This window comes from Ascidiella aspersa, chromosome 1, assembly GCF_963924565.1.
Source record: "Ascidiella aspersa chromosome 1, kaAscAspe10.2, whole genome shotgun sequence".
NCBI lineage: Eukaryota > Metazoa > Chordata > Ascidiacea > Phlebobranchia > Ascidiidae > Ascidiella > Ascidiella aspersa.
Window position 1 is genome coordinate 5,376,669 of NC_139447.1, and position 15,162 is coordinate 5,391,830.

General features: G+C 34.5%; 1 pseudogene; it reads right to left on the reverse strand.

Moving 5' to 3' along the window:
• Positions 1–227: 227 nt before the first annotated feature.
• Positions 228–5,656, reverse strand: LOC146166718 (uncharacterized; annotated as a pseudogene).
• Positions 5,657–15,162: the final 9,506 nt, after the last annotated feature.

Sequence of the window (15,162 nt, forward strand, 5' to 3'; positions counted from 1 at the left end):
ACTATTACAACCGTTGTTGTGTTTATTTTCTGTAAACTTGTTCGCAATATCTACATTAAATAAATTAGAAAAAAATGTTGTACAGGTATAATTGTTTGTGAAATTCAAACTAATCACAAGTTTTGCTTTCGAAAAGTTTCTTCTTTAGAGTGCATTCTTTTGGGTCTATGAAGATTTGACGTCCGGCTAAAACACTTTCCACATTCTTTACATTCGTAAGGTTTTTCTCAAGTGTGAACTCTTTGATGATCTTTAAGAGATCCTGCCTGACAAAAACATCTCCTACAATCTTTGCACTAATATGGTCTTTCCCCAGTGTGGATTCGTTCGTGCGTTATTAGATTTAGCTAGATTGAAACATTTATTGCAATATGTACATTTGAAGGGTCTTTCTCCGGTATGAATTCGCACATTTTTTTAAGTGTGGTAAGTTAGGCTACTGAGCGTAATGTGCACTCTTTACAGAAAAGCTCTAACGGCCTATAATGATTTATCACTGTTAACAACTGTGTTGATATACAAAGTTTTTAAACTGTTACCTTGCCGTGTATAAAGTGCCATGTGCACATTAAAGTATACTTGTGTTTGACCTTATAGTTCATAATCTAAAGCAGAGGTTCCCAACGTGGGCGGTACCGCCCCCCTTGTGGGCGTTGGCGAGTTACAAGGGGGCGTTTTGGGTCTGTTTCTAATTTGGGGGGCGCTGAATGCATATAAGGGGGCGTTACATGAAAGTACTTATGGCAAAATTAATTAAAAAGTTCACATAAAATAGTAACAAACAGGACTGTAGGTAACTTTTAACCTTAAATGGCAACTTTCGTACTGCGAACTTGTAGTAGTTTTCGGACCATTGTTACGTAATAATTGACTTTCTTATGTAAAGTTGTTGGTTGTTGTTGCGTTTCACAGCTTACGGCCCGCCACCTCTTTGAAAACTAGACACGAGTCCATTTTAAATACTGTTTGACTATTTTAACTTAGTACGGGCAAAAAATTTTCGCGCTTCACGCGAATGATCTTTCTACGTCCAGTTTGTTGAAAACGTATTTTTTTTTTAGCAATGTAATGAATACTAGCACGAAATTTAAAATAAATGTTAGTATACCCCCAAAAAAAATCGCGCTCGCTTCGCTCGCCAGGTGCGCCAGGACTTAAATAGCTTAACAAACACTGAATTACACTATCTATTAAGGTTATCGCGTTAAAGTAGCTTTATTACACTTTTCATTAGTAGTGGTGGATGAAAAAAATCGGAGGTCCGCCTGATTCACAGTTGTTCTAACATTCCAATAACACAATTCTTAGTTAACATTTTGTGCGGCCCACAGAGACCTCTATGAGTTTGATTAGTGCCCGTGACAAGAAAAGGTTGCCGACCCCTGATTTGAAGTATTGGTGCAGAAATTTGAATTTTTCCTGGTAATGACATAACCTGGTGAATTAATGTATCTATAAATTCCTAGTATAGTGAATGTATGTTAAACAACTTAAAATATGACTGACAGCTTATCGAAAAGAAAGTGAAGACAATATGATGTTAGACAACGATTAATATAATACTTTACTGTAAAGCAAGATGAGGGGGGCGATATGAAATAATATTGAGCCCAAGGGGGCACTAGTGTGAAAAAGGTTGGGAAACACTGATCTAAAGCAATGTTGAACGCCTTTATCGCACATTGCTACTTTACGTGTTACTGCACGCATTACAGATGTGCAACTATGCACATTGCACATCAGCTCGTCTGAAACTAATCCGTTTCCGCACGCCCGAAACGCATGGCTGATTTAATGTAACGCATGGCTCGTTTTAAGTTAGGCATGGATAGTTACATGTACAAATAAATTCAGCGTAGTTTATTTTTGGGGTTGAAGCGGATAAATCAAACACATTTTTGGGGTTGAAGCGGATAAATCATATTTTGGGGTTGAAGCGGATAAATCAAATACTTTAAAATTATTCATGGTTGGGGTCATTTGGCAGTTTTCAAAGACATTTATTTTTTCTCAAAGGTTTCTGCTTGATTTTAATGTATGGAATTAATGAAATGCAAAATCGCTATGTTTAACCGGTACATTATACCATCAGATTCGATACCAATGATATCAGTATATGTTTAAATAAACAAAATAGATCAAATTAAAATGCTGAAACGCATCTTTTCCAGGTTATTACCCATACTTTGATTTAGCGTGAAGAGGTTTAATTGTTAACTTACTAATTTTGACAAATTTATTTTTTTATTGTTTGCGAGGGTTTTCGTACATTCAAAAGCGAATCAGCTTAGACACGATAAAGCACCTTGTAAAATCAAAATTCAACCTGTTTAATTAGACTTTGAAACTAACGCGGGGCTGGTTTTATAAAGCGCAAAGCCGGTTTCACATTCATACAGGCTTAGCGTGGAATAAATTCAAAAACAGTCCACCAATAGTCATACTTGGCAATTTGGAAGTTTTCTAAGAAGTATATATTTTAGATAAAACTCTGCTGTTCAATTATTTTATATGGAATTAACGAATTGCAAAGATGCTTGATGTAACTGGAGTATTATAAAGTCAGTGTGCGCAACAATATATAGCTCAACATTAAATTAAGATTTAAGAACACAAATCATTATAGCGTTTCTAAACAGATATGAATGTAGTTACACAATTGACCCTTGTCCTTCGATACCAATAAAACTGTTTAAAAAATAGAATCATGACAAACTAAGAACCTATAGATTTGGTTTGGGAATAAAATACAGCATCCGGTGTAACTTTAGCAAGATTTCATCTTGTTTTACAAATACAGGTATGTTTTTAAAGAAATAGTTTGTTAAGCCTAATGTTTACATCAGCTAGTAAAATGGTTGGTAGTTGTTCACTCTGACTTTAGTGAGGCTTAGTGAAAATATTTCACTGTTTTTAAAATAGAGATTTCGTTCGAATATTCGTCGTTGTTTTACATGTTTGAAAAAATATTTAATTTTTTTGTGACTTTTAAAGGGTTTATAGCAGGGAGTCGAAACGGAACCGAACCGGAACTTTATGAACCAGTTTTGGGTCAATTTTATCCGAACAGTAACCGAACCTGAACCGGTTTTTATAAGATTTTAAGGAGCCGAACCGGAACTGAACCGAATAATTTGAAAGTACCCGAACCTTAACCGAACCCGAACCTGTAAATAAAAGCGGTTCGCTCCTGTATAACGTCACAACTTCTATTTTACAGAGTCAAGTTCCGCCAAATTCGAAATTTGATGAAAAAAATATGAATATTGAATAAAAAAATCGTTGATTTTTTAGTTTTTTAGACATTTTAATAATGAGTTGCTGTTTTCTTAATACGTCACGTAACTTAGATTAAATGTCTAACAATTGAAACATTATTCTCTACATTTATCGACCCACATTTTGACATTTAACGCAAATTATATAGTATGCAAACCGGAACTTTATAAACCGCTTTTAAAATAACGATGGTTGAACTGGAGCTGAACCGGAACTTTTAAATTCCTCCGAACCGAAACCGGAACTAAACCTGATTCCGAAAAAATCCTTGAACCCGAACCGAACCTGAACCGGAAAAGTCAAACGGTTCGACTCACTGGTTTATACAGCTTCGCCACAAGGTATGCTTTTGAAAGCTTTTTGCGGTGTAAGTCATTTTAGGCTCCTGTATTCTTGTTGAATTTGATAAGCATAATCAAAGTCGTTCTCATGTCTAAGACGTCCTTTATAAAATATTTTATATCTTTACAGCTTTGTTGCAATGTGAATCTTAATAATAGCTAACTCAAATAAAATGAACTGTAAATTGCTGAAGTGGCATAAAGTACATCAAAAGAGTTGCACATTAATATATGTTCGACATTTCCTTTAAATTATAGATAAATTTTCAATTATTTACAACCATTGTGTTTCATTTTCTGCTAATATATAATTTGCAATTTCTATGTTCAATATTTTAAGAGTAAAAAGTGTTTACAAGTATAATTATTTGTGAGATTTAAAACTAATCAAAAGTTTTGTTTTTGAAGGATTCTTCTTTAGTGTGCGTTATTTTGTGTCTATTAAGATGTGATATCAGGGCAAAACACTTTCCACATTCTTTACATTCGTAAGGTTTTTCTCCAGTGTGAGTTCTTGCATGAATTTTAAGATGTCCTGTCTGGATAAAACATTTTCCACATTCTTTGCATTCGTAAGGTTTTTCACCAGTGTGAGTTCTTGCATGAATTTTAAGATCTCCTGCCCGGGTAAAACACTTTCTACATTCTTTGCATTTGAAAGGTTTTTTTCCAGTGTGAACCCTTTCATGATCTTTAAGATGTCCTGTCTGGATAAAACATTTTCCACATTCTTTGCATTCGTAAGGTTTTTCACCAGTGTGAGTTCTTGCATGAATTTTAAGATCTCCTGCCCGGGTAAAACACTTTCTACATTCTTTGCATTTGAAAGGTTTTTCTCCAGTGTGAACCCTTTCATGATCTTTAAGATGTCCTGTCTGGATAAAACATTTTCCACATTCTTTGCATTCGTAAGGTTTTTCACCAGTGTGAGTTCTTGCATGAATTTTAAGACTTCCTGCCCGGGTAAAATACTTTCTACATTCTTTGCACTGATACGGTCTTTCCCCAGTGTGAATTCTTTCGTGGTATTTCAATGTTTGAGCATGGCTGAAACATTTATCGCAATAAGCACATTTAAAGGGCTTTTCTCCAGTGTGAATCCTTTGATGATATTGAGGAGGTGCGGCGTGGGTAAAACACTTTCCACATTCTTTGCATTTGTAAGGTTTTTCTCCAGTGTGAACTCTTTCGTGACCTTTGAGATTTCCTGCCTGGGTAAAACACTTTCCACATTCTTTGCATTTGTGAGGTTTTTCTCCAGTGTGAACTCTTTGATGAATTTTAAGACTTCTTGCTTGACTAAAATACTTACCACATTCTTTACATTTGTAAGGTTTTTCATGAGTGCGAGTTCTTTCTTGAACTTTACTACTTCTTGTATGTCTAAAAGATTTTCCACAATATTTGCAATTATATGTTTTTTCTCCAGTGTGAATTCGTTCGTGCACTTTCAAGGTTTGTGCATGGTTGAAACATTTGTCGCAATAAGTACATTTGTAAGGTCTTTCTCCGGTGTGAATTCTTTCATGACATTTAAGAACTCCTGTCTTGCTGAAACACGTTCCACATTCTTTATATTTGTAAGGTTTTTCTCCAGTGTGAATTCGTTCGCGTAATTTCAAGGTTTGAGCGTGGCTGAAACATTTATCACAATAAGCACATTTGAAAGGTTTCTCTCCAGTGTGAGTTTGCATGTGGTTTTCAAGTTCGCTACTTATTCCAAATAGTTTTCCACAATCTTTGCATTTGTGTTTCTTGAAATGAACTTCAGCTAAATGCTGTTTTAGTGCGTGACGATTTTCGAATAACTTTTCGCAAACGTGACATCGGAACTCTGTATTCTGTGTTGACAGATTCCCGATTTGTTCTTTCCTGGCATCCAAGTCACTTTGTTCTTCACAATCGGAGTCTTCACTTACAGCTTGATGTTCTTGTGATGACCAATCTGTAATCGTGGCAACAGAATCATCAGAAAATCCATCATCGCTCTCTTCCGTCAGTTCCGTCGTAACTAAATCGCTTTGCTGGTTTGACATGTTTTATTTTACTTCTGAAAAGTATAAAGTAGCTCACTAATAATACAAAGCACTGCATTATCACGACCTTTTGTCAATGCTTTTATATTATAAACGTAGCCTATTGATTTTTTTGCTTTTTTATTGAATTTTTATGTGGATCTTAGGCGCAAATGTTTTGTTACGTGATTAACATAAAAAACGTTTACCGAACCCGAACCATTTAATAGCAATTTGCTTTCCAAACTTACACCAAATTCTTGGTTTATCCATAACTTATAAAACAGCAAAGCAACAACATCATAGAAAAATCTATACCGAATATCGCAACGAGATTAACAGCGGTTTGGAAAATTAAAATTATGTCCAATAAAAATCGAAAGAAGCCTAACAAAATCGCGTCAGTTTGGAACTTAGTAAACCGAGTTGTAAGCCGCGATCTTTGGTCAAAAAAGCCGCTTCAGAAGGGCTAGATTTCACATGTGTGTGTTCAGGTTTCATTGGCAGTTTAGAACTTGTGTGATATTCGAAATTCATGAGAAAATATTTTATTTCAAAAAAATACACAGCAACTCGGGCCAATTAATACGTTGAAAATCATTACTTTAAATTTATCAATCTGCAATTAGATTCTTCGACTATGTTAACGGCGTCATTGCCAAATATGTCGGTTATCGGAAATCCTTAATGAGTTATTTGCGTGTTAAAGAAGGACAAATTGCCAAAACGTATTTCCAAATAGTAGTTAAATCTGCATGAAACTAGACAAGGCGGTGTTATGCAAAATTTAAATTGTTACAGGCTGAGTTTCGTACAAAATGTTTGCAAGGACTTGTTCTTAACATTCTTAGATCTTGCCACAAATATGTAAACACGTTGAAAATGTTTGATTCTACCTATCAAGCTGACTAACAATGCTTATCATAAACGACTTTAGTTTAGAGTTCCTTTCGAACCTTGTCCGGTGCGTAAGTATAAAAGAACCTTGACAAACATGAAACTGCCATACCTGGCTCTCGATATAAGTTTGCTCGCCATACCCTGAAGCTATTTTATTACAGTCTTGCGCAGCGAAGCGCATACAGTGCGAAACAATAAAAGGAGAAAATGATCAAATCGCATTTCTAATTTAGTAAAACGATGTTGTGTCTGTGTATGGTCAAGCGTTCGCATGACAATGTTGGTTGATTATCTTTAAGGTATTTGCAATAACCTCAAGCTTTAAACTCATAAATGGTTTTCAACAACTGATATAAAACCTTTCTATTTTTCAAATGGCTACAAAGCAAGAAATATATAGCTATCATCCTTGTTATATTACGTTTGTATATCGCTTCGCCCAGGTTATTTTATTAAATTCTTAGGTCACAGTTTTTAGCGTGTTTTTTTAGCCGCGCAACTTACCCGTAATATTTGCACTGGTGCACTTTATCAAAGGCTCTAACGTCCTATAATGGTTTATCACTGTTGACAACTCCGTTGATATACAAAGCTTTTGAAACTGTTACCTTGCACTGTATAAGGTGCTATGTGCACGCTAAATTGTACTTCACCTTATAATTAAGAATCTTAAGCAATGTTGAACGCCCATATCACACATTCCTACTTTATGTGCAACTGCCCGCATTACATAAGTGCGACTATGCACACTGAACAGCTGGTCTGAAACCAATAACTTCCGTTTCCGCACGCCCGGAACGCGTAGCTGGATTTATAATGCGCAAAGCTGGTTTTTACATACAAACATGGTTGGCGCAGTTTATTTATTTTTTGGTAACTTATGAACAGTCACCCTGTTATTTTTTTACATTTGGCAGTTTCCACAGATGTCCCTGAAAAAACAAGCTTTCGTTTTCTCATGCCCGAAACGCATAAAAAAAAGCCTTAGCGTAGATAGTAAAATCTAGATCAGCATTTAAACATAGGTATTAGTTGCTCCGTTTTTTAACATAGAAATATTAGCTAATCAGGAAAACGAAAAGCAAAGGTGTTTGTTGTATTGTTAGAACATAAAAAAACGTTCCACATTCCACAAATCAAACAACTTAAACCAAATAAAAGAATTGAGCAATGAAAAGTCAGGGGTGTACAACACCGTTCTGTCTGGTTGGGTAAACTCAAACCAGAAGTAAGTCATAGTTCACTAGAGCGCGGTGTGTTTCATATATTATCCAGCTACAAATAAAATATACATTTACAGATGTTGGCAAACTGTGTCCGTAGGTCACATGCGTATTGTTTTCAAAGATTAATAAAGTTGTGTCACACATAAATTAATTTCGTACATTATTACAAGACAGGAATGTTTTTTTATACAATTCCGCAACAAACTAGTTTATCCTGTGTTGTAGCATGTAGCATTTCAGTGTTGTTGCCTTAAAGAATGAAAACACGACGATGTTCGACTGTTATTATGGCCTTAAACAACCCACTCTGTAAAATTATTATAATATTCATGATTTGTTTTCATGTTTCAACATTGTGTTGTGGCTGCAGAGCCCTCGCGTGGTTGCCTAATACTTTAATTAATTAAATGCGGATGTTTAAACTCATGAATTGTGGAATGCAAGTTACGAGAAAACATGACGTCACAAATGACTCACTTTTCAGTCAATTTTAATTTTACTTGATAATATCAAATTTTTCAAAAATTAGGTTAAAATTTGAGCCAGTAACAGATATTTCTAAAAAGTAAAACGAACAACTCAACGGAAACAATAGAAACCAGCCAATTTAAGGTTATTTACTTTGTTTAGTTAATTGACGAAAATCTCATTAAACAAAATTAACATGAATAAGAAAGAGAAAGGGAAATCATTCGTGTTGTTTGAAAGTTCTTATTAGTAGTCGCACCCGCACCACGCAAAGATAAAACAAAGAGATGAATTCCCGTCTATCAACGTTATAACAAAGAGTCGGAAGTAACATTTTTAAATTTTGGGTTTGTAAGAAATTTGTTTAACGTAAATTAATATTTATTGACCAAGTTAACATTAAATACCCGACGTAAGCCATTTATAAAAGGCTTTCGCAATTTTCAAACTTCGCTACTTGATTAAAGCGGTTTAACAAGAAATAGAACAATTTATATTGGCTGGAATCAATTAGAAGTTAGATGGGCCCAATAAAAACTGACGTCCATCCAAATAAATCATCGGCGTACTTATACAAACCGTTGTATTTTTATCGGCTCACAGTGTTATAAGTAAATGTCTTGTACTAAAAACATAAAACTAACAATTGTAGAAACTTTTCTTATCATATATTTACTGCAAATATAGCCATTTCAGACTTGTATCATTTCTTTTTATTCATATTTCTAATGGATACAAACAGTAACTAGTCGGTAGTAAAGCCTTGTACAGTAAACTCCACTCAGTCCAAACACTAATATGACGTTAAACACATTTGATTGGTTGGTGTTATCAGGTGGAACGACAAGATGCTTCAAACACTGCATAGCAAGCCAGGATAACGACGGGTTCGATCCACGCAACGCTGCTGCTAGCAAAGTGTTATTTATCGCAGCTACAACAGCGTGATTTACTTGTACGTTTGGTGATGTTTTACTTCAAACATTGTAAACATTAGAACACCGTGTTGCCGTAAAAGGTAAACTCAAATCAGTCGTTCGACAACTACAGTATTTGGTAGAAGAGAATTTAGTGTTGTGTTATAAAGTTACAGTACCATAAGTAGACCTAGATAGATGTTGCTATTATCAAGTTTACAAATGAAATACATTTTCCTTGAAAGGTTTATTTAACAAATGTTTAGCCTGGGATGAAATATTTAGACTTGTTTATGTCCACTTTAGCTGGAAATAACGCTTGCCTGATTGAATAAATATGCAATTTTAAGGTAGCAGTATTAATTAAAGAAAAACCTTTAAGAGTATTAAAAGTTAAATCGCTTTTAATGGCCTGGTACAATTTATTGGAACACTAATCACTGATAAAACATATTTTACATTGGAACACCGTTGCCTTGTTGGGCGAACCATACGTAATGTCTTGTGAACTGTTTTTTTATAATAAACTCGATGATAATGATAATATCAGAAAGTGTGAGAAAATAATTTAATTACTTTGTCAAATTTAGTAATTAAATACATCCGTGAACCAGGTTTATTTGTACGCAAATGTGCTGGCTTGTGATGAAATGTTTGTAGTAAAACTAGCTGTTAAAATAATGATGCTTGTTTGATTTAATTACTTTTTATTTTTGTCACCTTGAAAATTTTATAAAGTAATCCATCAAAAGTACACTTTAAATATGTGTTCAACGCACGCGCAATATTTATATTTTCTTTATTATTAATTGTCTGTTCAAGTTACAAAGGCATTTTCCACATTATTGACAATTAATAGTTTGTTTTGTTAGTTTTAAAATATTTCGTCTGTTATCTCAATGTTTAATGGGTTAAAAACGTTTCAGAAATAAAATATTTCATACGTTTACAACGAATCTTCAGAGCGCTTTTGACAAGATTTGTTTTACTATGGTTTCTTTAGAGTGAATTTTTTTGTGTCTACTAAGATTTGATGTGTTGCCAAAGCACTTTCCACATTCTGTACATTTGTAAGGCTTTTCTCCAGTGTGAATTCTTTCATGATATATAAGACTTCCTGCATGGCTAAAACATTTTTGGCAATATTTGCATTCATAAGGTTTTTTTCCAGTATGAACCCTTTTATGATTTTTAAGACTTCCAACATGACTAAAACACTTTTCACAAACTTTGCATACGTTAGGTTTTTCTCCAGTGTGAATTCGTTCGTGTCGTTTACGGTTGTTTGCTCGGTTGAAGCATTTATCGCAATAAGCACATTTAAAAGGATTTTTTCCAGTATGAACTCTTTCATGATCTTTAAGATGTGCTGCCTGGTTAAAATATTTTCCACAAACTTTGCACTCATACGGTCTTTCCCCAGTGTGAATTCGTTCATGTAATTTTAAGGTTCGAACTCGGTTGAAACATTTGTCGCAATAAGCACATTTAAAGGGTTTTTCTACATTGTGAATTCTTTCATGTTTATTAAGATGTGCTGCCTGGATAAAACATTTTCCACATTCCTTGCATTCGTAAGGTTTTTCTCCAGTGTGAATTCCCATGTGAATCCCAAGTGCGGTTATTGTTCCAAAGAGTTTCTTGCAAACTTTGCATTTGTGTTTCTTAAAGTGAAATCTGGACAAATGTGTGTTTAGCTTCTGACGTCTTTTGAACAACTTTTCGCAAATGTTACATCGAAACTCTGTTTTTTGGTTTGTAATTTTGTTCTTCTTTGTTGGAGTATCCTTACTTGTTTCCTTCTTAGAAGTTTCATTTTGATCCAAGTCACTTTGTTCTTTACAATCGGAATCTTCACTCACAGGATGTTTTTCTTGTGATGACCAATCTGTAACCGTGGCAACAGAGTCATCGGAAAATCCATCATCGCTGTCTTTTGTCACTTCTGTCGTAAGACAATCGCTATGGTGGTTTGACATGTTTTAGTTTTACTTCTGAAAAGTGTGTAGTAGCTCACTTATAATACGAAGTTACTGAATGGTTTAGCAGCAACTTATAAAAATCACAACGCAACAACTAGAGATGGACCAATGTATCTGTTTATCGATAATGTCGCCGATATTGGCTACTACCGATTTATCGGTATCGGTCAATGCGGGCCGATATTTTAGTTCGGAAATATGATCTAATTTTTTTTCTGAACAACAAAAATTTGTGTTTAGCATCACGCGTAGTTAATAGGCAAAATAATAGTTAAATAATTTATAATACTGTAGCTAAAGGTATATAAGCTAAAACTTATTTATTTTTATTTTTAATTAGTTCAAATTTTAAACATTTTACAGGTATATAAAAATCGGTATCGGGTATCGGTCTGAAAAAAATTATATCGGCCGATCTCTAAACAACACAATGGAAAGCTACACCGAATATCGAAACGAGACTAACAGCGTTCTCGTAGCTTAATGACAAACAATATTAGACAAATGCTTTCAAATACTTTCTCGATTTCATATATCGCCCCCAAAAATATGTAAGGTAAGTCCTTTATCAACTAATGTGTAAAAATGCAAAATTAGTAAAACAGCTCAACTGGCGTTAAATACGGCGTCAGTGTTTTAACATTAGAGAAGTCTGTCCACTGCTTGACCTGCAAGCCGCCCAACTAACATCACATTTACCAGCTCTGTATACAAACCTACATATATAAGCTACTGAGCGTAATGTACAGTGTTGCACTTTACTCAAATACTCTTGTCCTATATACTGCATCATGTTGACAACTGTGTTGATATGCAAAGCTTGGAACTGCTGCCTAGTTGCGGTTCGTATATACCTGGCTGTCATATGCACACTAATATATGAGCAATGTTAGACGCCTTCATCGCACATTGCTACTTTATGTGCCACTGCCCGCATTTCAGATATGCAACTACTGTATGCACATTGTACAGCTTGTCTGAAATCAATAACTTCCGTTTCCGCACGCCCGAAACGCGTGGTTAGTTTTATAATGCGCAAAGCTGATTTTACATAAAACACGGTTAACTTATATTGTTGGTAACTTATGAACAGTCACGCTATTAGTACTAGTATCACATTTGGCAGTTTCCACAGATGTCCAACATATTTGCACACAAATGTTTCTTCTTAAATGCCAATTCCCGTTTTGTTTAATTGCAAAAAACACAAAAAAAATATAATTTATGTTTCGTTTACGCAACAAGATTGTTTATATAATAAAATCCGAAAAGTAAAAGTCATAGCAGCGTTTAAAGCGAATTATTCACATAAATGTTATGGATAATTAATCGAAAACGCTTCATTTAACACCATAAGGACGAAAAAATAATTGGATTAAAAATACAGAATACTGTTACTTTATCGATATCACATCCTTATTAACCGGCCGGTCTGTTTTAGTTTGGCGTAAATTAAAGTATAGACCAATGTTTCTCAACCTTTTTTAATTCTTTCTAAGTAAACAAAAATTTAGTTTTTTTCAAATTTTAATGATATCTTGTCTAGAACCAACCCCTGTAATCTATCCTAGTGAACTACAGCAGTGGAGACCCAATTTTGTGTCGCGGCCCATAGGTTCAGAAACACTGGAATAAGCAGTTGCACATCGATATATGCCCGAAGCTCGCGCAATGTTCATATTTCCATTTCCACTCCTATTTTCAAATATTTACAACTATTGTTATGTTTGATATTTGATAAAGTTTTGGTTCGCAATTATTTTATTATACAATTATAAAGTTTTACAGGAATATTTTTGTTCGCTAAATGGACAAAACAACGACAAACATTGTAGGGGGAGGGTATGGGACTATTAATTTCCTTAACACTATTGCGACAAAAAATAATACCCTTAAATAGATATTCTACAACTTAAAGCCACTGTTTTAACCATAACAATAGCTCAAAGTGTATAGATGTCCAGTGGGTAAAAAAATATAGAATTCTTAACCTTTATCAATTTTCGAAATCGAACGCAGTCTTACAAACTGGTCCTTCACTTTTACTTTTGCTGTAGTGGCAAAGTCAAGCATAGGAATTTGCTCAACATATATTCTACGCTCCCACACATTCACACTCCTTAAATTTCAGAGATCTCTTAAACTTTTACAACAATGGTTGTGTTTTATTTTCTGAAAAAGCAATTGCTATGTTTAATCTACTACTAAACATTTATACACGTTAGTGTTTTTCTCGGATTTAAAGCTAGTCGCAAGTTTTGGTTTTAAAAGGTTTCTTCTTTAAAGTGAGTTCTTTTGTGTCTATTAAGGTTTGATGATCGGCTGAAACACTTTCCACATTCATTGCATTCGTAAGGTTTTTCTCCAGTGTAAACTCTTCATGATTTTTAGGACTTCCTGCCTGGGTAAAACACTTTCCACAAACTTTACATTTGTAAGGCTTTTCTCCGGTGTGTATTTTATTATGTGTTTTGAGGGTGATCAATTGAGTGAAACATTTTCCACAAACTTTGCACTTGTGTGTTTTTTCCCCATTGTGAATTCGTTCGTGTAATTTCAAGGATTGCGCATGGTGAAACATTTATCGCAATAAGTACATTGGTAAGGTCTTTCTCCAGTGTGAATTCTTTCATGACATTTAAGATTTCCTGCCTTGGTCCACATTCTCTACATTTGTAAAGTCTGTGTCCAGTATGAACTCTTTAATGCTCTTTAAGATGTTCTGTCCGGCTAAAACACTTTCCACATTCTCTACATTTGTAAGGTCTTTCTCCAGTGTGAACTTTTTCATGTTTTTGAAGACTTCCTGCCTAGGTGAAACATATGCCACAAACTTTGTACAAATATGGTCTTTCCCCAGTGTGAATTCGTTCGTGTACTTGTAATTAGATTGAAAAATTTATCGCAATAAGCACATTTAAAGGGTTTTTCTCCAGTGTGAATTTCATGTGGTTTTCAAGTGCGATTATAGTTGCAAAAACTTTCTTGCAAACTTTGCATTTGTGTTTCTTGAAGTGAAATGTGGACAAATGTCCAATTGGCTTACGACGATTTTTAAACAACTTTTCGCAAATGTTGCATCGGATTCCGTGTTGTTTGGAATTTTGTCTTTTGTTGGATTATCCTTACTTACATCCTTCTTAGAATTATCTATTTGATCCAAGTCACTTTGTTCTTCACACTTGGACTCTTTACTTAAAGGTTGATATTCTTGTGATAAATCTGTAATCGTAGCAACAGAATCATCAGAAAATCCATCATCGCTATATTTTTTCAAATATTTCGTTGGAAAATTGGTCTGGTGGACATGTTTATTTATTTCCTGAACGATAAAAGTGTCTTAAACTATATTTATTACTGATTTATCAAATTAACAGCCCAACAAAGATGTCCAAGCTAACCTTATAACATCAAATTACGACGCGTTTGAATAACGACTGTGACAATGTACGATGTCAGCTGCCGAAACAATTCGTTGTGCAGAATGCAACATTATTAGCGTCGATTCTGCATGCCCATGTGAAACTATACAACACCGTTGATCGACCCGAATATTTTAGTAACCTCATACAGCTTATCTTGACGATCAAGTGTTACTTTGCAATACAAACGCATTTCAAAGAAGCGCATTGAACTTACAAGTTCGCCACTTGCCCAATAACATTTGATTGACACTTGATTATAATTAGACGAAGGCAGGAAGGATAGTAGTATGACGTCATGCTCTGGCGGTATAAAACAAATAAGCTAACAAACTTGTTATTACGTTTGAAGTTTAAAAATTGGCAATTTAAGTCGAATTTAGAAGACGTCGTGAAACAAATGACACTATGTTTGTTTACCAACATTAATTAGGATTCATAGGGGGACGTGACGCATTGCACAAATACAAAATGTACATATCTTGTTGATGTATTAGAATTTGTCAAATTGTGGGGCGCGTTGAACCAAAGGGCAAGATTAAAATGAGTAAAAACGTCTCACAAAAAACTTGTTTTATTTTGCTTTTTGAGGCTTCAAGTTTTCTGGTACAA